Raw genomic sequence first — 6134 nt, 5'->3', positions numbered from 1 at the left:
TTGATTACACGCATGTCACACACCCTAAAGTGCAGAAATAAGGCAACTGCACTTCCTCCAAAGTGTTATATAACAGATAAGTGGCTGATCACAGAGGAAAGGCTACATTTGAAGCAACGTTACCCCGCTTAGCTACATTCTTCAATTTGTAGCAGCTTGCTCAATAGGTGGGATTTCTCTATGAACCGGACCACTGACCACCCTCTTCTTAAGGTGCAGCAATAACAAAAGACAGATATCATGTTATGCTAATGATTGTGCTACCGCTAGGTCTAAGCAACCACAGTCACAGTGAACACGGTTGTCTTCCAGCTGGCTGAACAGCTGAAGCCAACTGTGCTAGCTAGCCACTTTGATTACAGGACAATAGCAACCTGGCGGAGATGGTAAGGATATTTTATTCGGTCCAGCCGCTACCCCGTTTTTTTAAAATAAGGTATTCCTGTTCATGCAATGTGACCCAACGCTGACGCGAAACATCGACGTGCAACGACGCATTTAAACGCTAAATTTGACATAAAAACAGGTAGCTAAAATTGCCCACATACCTTGCGTGCATCCTCAAACAGCTAATGTTAACACCAGAATGATGCCCCCCTTCACTACGCCCTCTGGTGTCATGTGCCCTGTAAAAACACAAATGAGCTCACCACTAGTTAGCTTGTCTTTACTATAAGCTGTTAGCTAGCTAGCTAATTTCGTGGTATCGTTGACGTAGTTAGCTAAGACTAGCCAGGTTGAATATTTGACTGTTTGGCGATATTACATGGCATGGTGTAGGCGGACGTCTATAAACAATATAACTACAAATGCACAACTGTACAATTTCTTTGGTATAATTTAAATTATTCTGCGGCGTTACGAAGGTACAAGCTCCCTGGTGGTCTAGTGGTTAGGATTCGGCGCTCTCACCGCCGCGGCCCGGGTTCGATTCCCGGTCAGGGAACACTTCTTTTTCTCCTAACTATCTTCAACCCTCGATAGAGTTCAGCGGGAAAACCCAACCTAACAACTACGTTGGCTGAAATATTAATACACTGATACGTGATCGTCTTTCTCAAATGACGGACGATCCTGTGCCACTCACAGCTATATTGCTAACCTATAAATACAGTGCAGTGAATGACTGGAGGTATATACCTTTATTATTTAGTAGTCATTTCAGTAAAAAAAAGTATTTAAATACAATTGTTTTACCACCATTTTTAGATTTAGTTTTATGTATAAAAACAGCCTAAAACGTGTCTCGTTTAGAAATTGAAGTCCGCACCAAAGCATTACAGATGTAACGTTAGCTTATTGTAGAAAACAAGATATTGTCTCTTGAAAATTCTACTTTTGTTTTTCTGTTTTTTGTATTACCTCTGCTAATTGTTAAATGAGTGAAGAGTTCACCACAGACTGTAATGTGCAAACCTTTTTGACTTTGGCAGCAATGTGTAGGCTACTTGACACCTACCAGAGTAGACATGATAAAATATATTGCAATTTGTGTTAAACGCCTGAAAAATATCGAGACCCTTCACAAGTATCATGTGACCCCTTATGTGGACCCAAATGTGAAATACACAGTACACTTGACTTTGCCCTCCGGAGCTATTTATCAACTATTCCGCTAGGTGGCGACAATTCACAATAAATGGCACAAGACTGAGGTCTACAAAATGTGGAGGAGGGTTGCATTAGGTATATAGAGCAGTCCCATACAAAAGGTATTGCACATTAAAACAGCATCTAGCATAAGATCCTTGTAACTTACATGAGCTTATTTTATTTGTCTTTAAGAAAAGAACAACATTCAAAACAGTCTCTGTTGGATGAGTAAAGACGTACTTTTCACTGCAGCATTTCACACTGAGAGGACAGGGGTGAGGGAGAGACTATTGAGTGTTTTTAACATTTGTTTTGTATAATTTCTTCAACTTCAAGTCCAATATTCACTCATGACATTAACTACAATATAATTCAGATAAATGTAATGCAGTAACGCTTTTATATTACTCCTTCCATTAAAGCTTAGTTGAACTGAACCTGTTTGAGATAGAGACCAATGAGACAGAGATAATGTGTGTTTATGGAACTTGGGTCCCAGAGAGCCCTCTAAGGTGGGGAAAGACAGAGACCCCGGCTGTAGGCCCTCTGATTGGACAAGGCATGAGTTAACCAGTTCCTGGCTGGCTATGTATCTCTGCAGTTATTTTGACAGGCGCTATCATTGTGAGAGAGGAGATAAGTTGTCTTAAGGATCGCCATGGCGCCGGTGTGTCCCTCCTCCGTCCTGTCCAGACTCTCATCAACCCCTCTCCACCCCCACCCCCCTCTCCCGACCCTGCTTGGAGCAAAGGATTGTGGGGGACTGTTTGGTTGGGAGCAGGGTTTGTGTTGGCAGGGACCCCGGGTCTCTGGGTATCATCGTCCCCCTTCAAGACCATCAAAACCTTCATGTGACTAAGCAGCCACCCAAATGTGGCCATCCACCTTCTTTCAAATGTTTTCTCTTGCTTTTTGTTCCCTTTCCTCATTTCTAATAGTTTTCTTCACGTTTTGTATTGCCAGTTATCATTGATTTTCTGCTTTTTCTTCCAGGGAGCACAGGCATGGCTTTGAAAACACCAAGATAGAAAAGGAAAATGCATTGAGGCAGACAGAGTAGCATAGTTTCACAGAATTTTAAGCACTAAAAAAAGCCAAGGATGAGCTCTAGTAAATTTTTGACTCTCCACATACTGAGTAAATGTTTTCAAGATGTGGCTCTCAGACAGGGCTATAATAATAGTCTAAGTCCATCAAACCTATATTGTCCCTGGTCTCCCTGTCATATAAGATCTGTACAGTAAACTAGTAGTCTCATTTCAGCCTCTGATATTGGAATTTTTACGGTACTGTCCCATCAGGGCCCACAAACAGCCTGGTAGCATTACAGTGTCATTTTCTGTGTTAATATTACTGCTACACAGGGGTATTCAGTTATTCAAACACACACACACACACACACACACACACACACTGGAATTTATATTGCAGAGGATGAGCAAGAGAAAAAAAAGATGAAGCACATTTTTCAGGACGTATTGTGTTTCATGTTTGTATGTGTGCCACTGAGAATGCATGTATTCTTGTATGTTCCAACTAATATATTCAGTGCATATTTAAGAATAAACCATTATGTCAGAGTAGCAATAGCAGCAACTACAATCTTTTCTCATTTTATTCAGTGCCTTGTTTTGCTAAGTCAGGGCAAATAAAGACGATATCTTGCTTATATCTTTTAACTGTTGTAGCCACAAAGGTCTGACCCGGCACAGGCCTTGGAGGGATTTAAAATCATTTTGCTCAGACGTCATACACTTCTAGCTTAGACTACAACCACTGATAACTTCAAGTACACTGTGGCAGCAAGAAGCTGCAAAACCTAAACACTGAATAAGGATATGTCACACAAATGATAATTGATAGGAAATATGGGAGTTGTAATTCATTATAATGAACCAAACCTGTGAAAAGAAATGCAGCTATATTTTAGAAACTCTTCCCTCAGACTGGGTTTTTATCTGTGTGTTTATGGTGAGATGTAAGAATGCTGACAGATTGTTGTGCAATAAACCAATTAGGACAAGAAATCAGCGAGCTGTTATTAATGAAGCTAACGACAGCAACTGTAAAAAAAAATCCCATCAGGATTGAGAGTCCTTTTTGAACCTCAACAGCCAAAAACTGTGACAAATTTACAAGCTTTTGCATAGTCTTTACTAGCTAAGACATTCCCTATGTTTAAAAGGAATAGTTTGACAAAGTACGCTCATTCGCTCTCTTGCAGAAATAAGTACCACTCTCAAGTCTGTAAATATGGTAAATATGAAGCCACCGTCAGCAAACAGTTAGCTTAGCTTACTATAAGGGGAACAGCTAGCTAAACCGAAGAGTTAAATAAAACCCAAACCACAAGTGTTCTTTTTACACTTTGTGATAAATAACAATTAGTGAGCTTTAGAGGTGCTGATAGGCACATTTTTGACAGAGCCAGGTTTCCAGTCTTTGTGCTAAGCTAACCGGCTGCTCATTGTAGCTTCATATTTACTGTTCAGACGGGAGTGGTGTTCTCATCTGACTCTTAGCAAGAAAGCAAATAAGCACGTTTCCCAAAATGTCGAACTATTCCTATAACAGTGCAGCAAATAAACCAGATTAAAACTAGGCAGTACTTAAGAACTCAGGAAGAACTTTACACACAAAATTAGTGATGGATTTACAAATCGATGGTGTTCTGTGGATGGCTGTAGGAGCAGGGATGTAATATTGTTTTTTAAAAACTTGTGTATGATTAATTGCAAGCTGCAATAGTTTAGATGTGATGGAGACACATTTACCACTCCCTTGGTGGTCTAGGAGAGTCCAGTCCTTCTAGGTTACCATGAGGTTAATGACCCCTTACAAACACAAACACACACACACACACACACACACACTCCCTCTGCATACACACCGGCCACTTGCACCAGTCAGTTAACAAAGACAGAGAGGCGAATGAAAGTGATGAAGACATGGCTTGAAACAGCTCTATACTGTATACCATCCAGTGCCACTACACCCGCTGTCAATCTGCCAAGTCAGCTGAGGCACTGCAGCCATGACCTTTGACCCAGGAACTGGACAGCAGGGGAAAGGTTATCAATGTCGGGGTTTTCGTTCTTAGAGCTAAATGCCCAGACAGTGCAGGAGCCACACCTCGAGGAAGGAGGCAGACAGTGTAGAAAGACCTGCAGGAGAGATGGACACAAGCACTATATCACCCTCTCAAACACACACACACACACACTCTCATCAGTGTTTTTGATCACATGACCATGGTAGGGGAGCAAACAGTGCATGGTGGTTTACCCTGCTTATCAGCGGTGTTGTAACAAGTAGAGGGACACACAGGCTGACCTCAACGCAAACACACCTCACCTTGGGCAAATGCAAGAAAAAGCTCTAAAAATCGTTGTCTGACTTTTGATAACTTTACTTGACATAGCGCAGTTCACGCTAAGCGAGGTCTATATTCTAACACTCTGAGTACAGATCATGAACTATTAGCTAACATTACTAATAAATCTCCCTCAGCAACTCCTTAACTCTCCTCTGATCTCATCTGCCATAAAAAGAGGCCTGTACAGTAACCATCACTTTTCAGAAGAACACTGGCCAATAAATAACAGCTATAAATTCCTATATGAATTATTACTGCGCCTGCTCATCTATGATTGTGCGATAAGTCAACTTTTCATGCACGGTAAAGGTAGTATTCCTTTGAGAGGCAAAATATATAAGGGCCATGTTGAAGGTAACTTGAGTGTGTGCTTACTGTGTCTTGAGTATCTACATGTGTACTTCTTTTGATGTGTGTTGTTCTTGCATATGTGTGTCAGTGTGCGCTTGTACATACATACACATACACTCTCACACACTCTGGTTAGTCCAAGCCAGCGCCACATCAGTCCATCATCGCAGATATGGCTCGTGGTTAGATAGCAGGTCTGGCGGTGCACAAGACATTTTGTCCACTCTGTCATGTTTACTTATAATGATAAGCTTTGATGGATTCCCCACAAGCTATGGACGCCACAGTGCGCGCACACACACACTCTCACACATGCATGCTTGTGCACGCACTATCACACATGCACAGTACTAGATTAGCAAAAAACGAGTAAAAAGAAGATGAATTACAAATATTAGCAATAAAAGCTAATAAAAACATATATATTTATCTTAAACAAAGAACACACAGACAAAGCAAACGCTCCAGAAGACTAAAGGCTACACAAGTTGCTCTGTTTTACACTCATCTTGGGAAGAGAAGTATCTGTATTTAGCGCTGTGGAGGCTAGTCAAGGTAGATGGCCAACAAGCTGTCAAGTGAAGGGAGTCGATGTGTTTAGAAACGGATTCCTCGTGTGATTTTTAAAATCTAACAAAGCAGGTCCCTGAGAAACACTGTACATGCTCAAACGTTTTAATTTTTTCGGCACCAAACTGAATTTGGTATGGCCTAACTCAGAAATTAGAGATATAACTTGTACACTAGATAAGATAAAACATTGTATACAATGAATTCCCCATTTGGTTTAGTCTGAATCAAAAGCCGTCCGGCT

At 41.0% G+C, this 6134-nt stretch overlaps 1 non-coding gene across 1 annotated transcript; it reads left to right on the top strand.

Annotated features, from left to right (window-relative positions):
- The first annotated feature begins 874 nt into the window (after nucleotides 1-874).
- On the top strand, nucleotides 875-946 carry trnae-cuc (transfer RNA glutamic acid (anticodon CUC)). The gene has a single exon. It is a non-coding gene; the product is annotated as a tRNA-Glu (tRNA).
- Nucleotides 947-6134: the final 5188 nt, after the last annotated feature.

Source organism: Enoplosus armatus, chromosome 19, assembly GCF_043641665.1.
Source record: "Enoplosus armatus isolate fEnoArm2 chromosome 19, fEnoArm2.hap1, whole genome shotgun sequence".
Classification (NCBI taxonomy): Eukaryota; Metazoa; Chordata; class Actinopteri; order Centrarchiformes; family Enoplosidae; genus Enoplosus; species Enoplosus armatus.
This window is presented reverse-complemented; position numbering and strand designations above follow the sequence as displayed.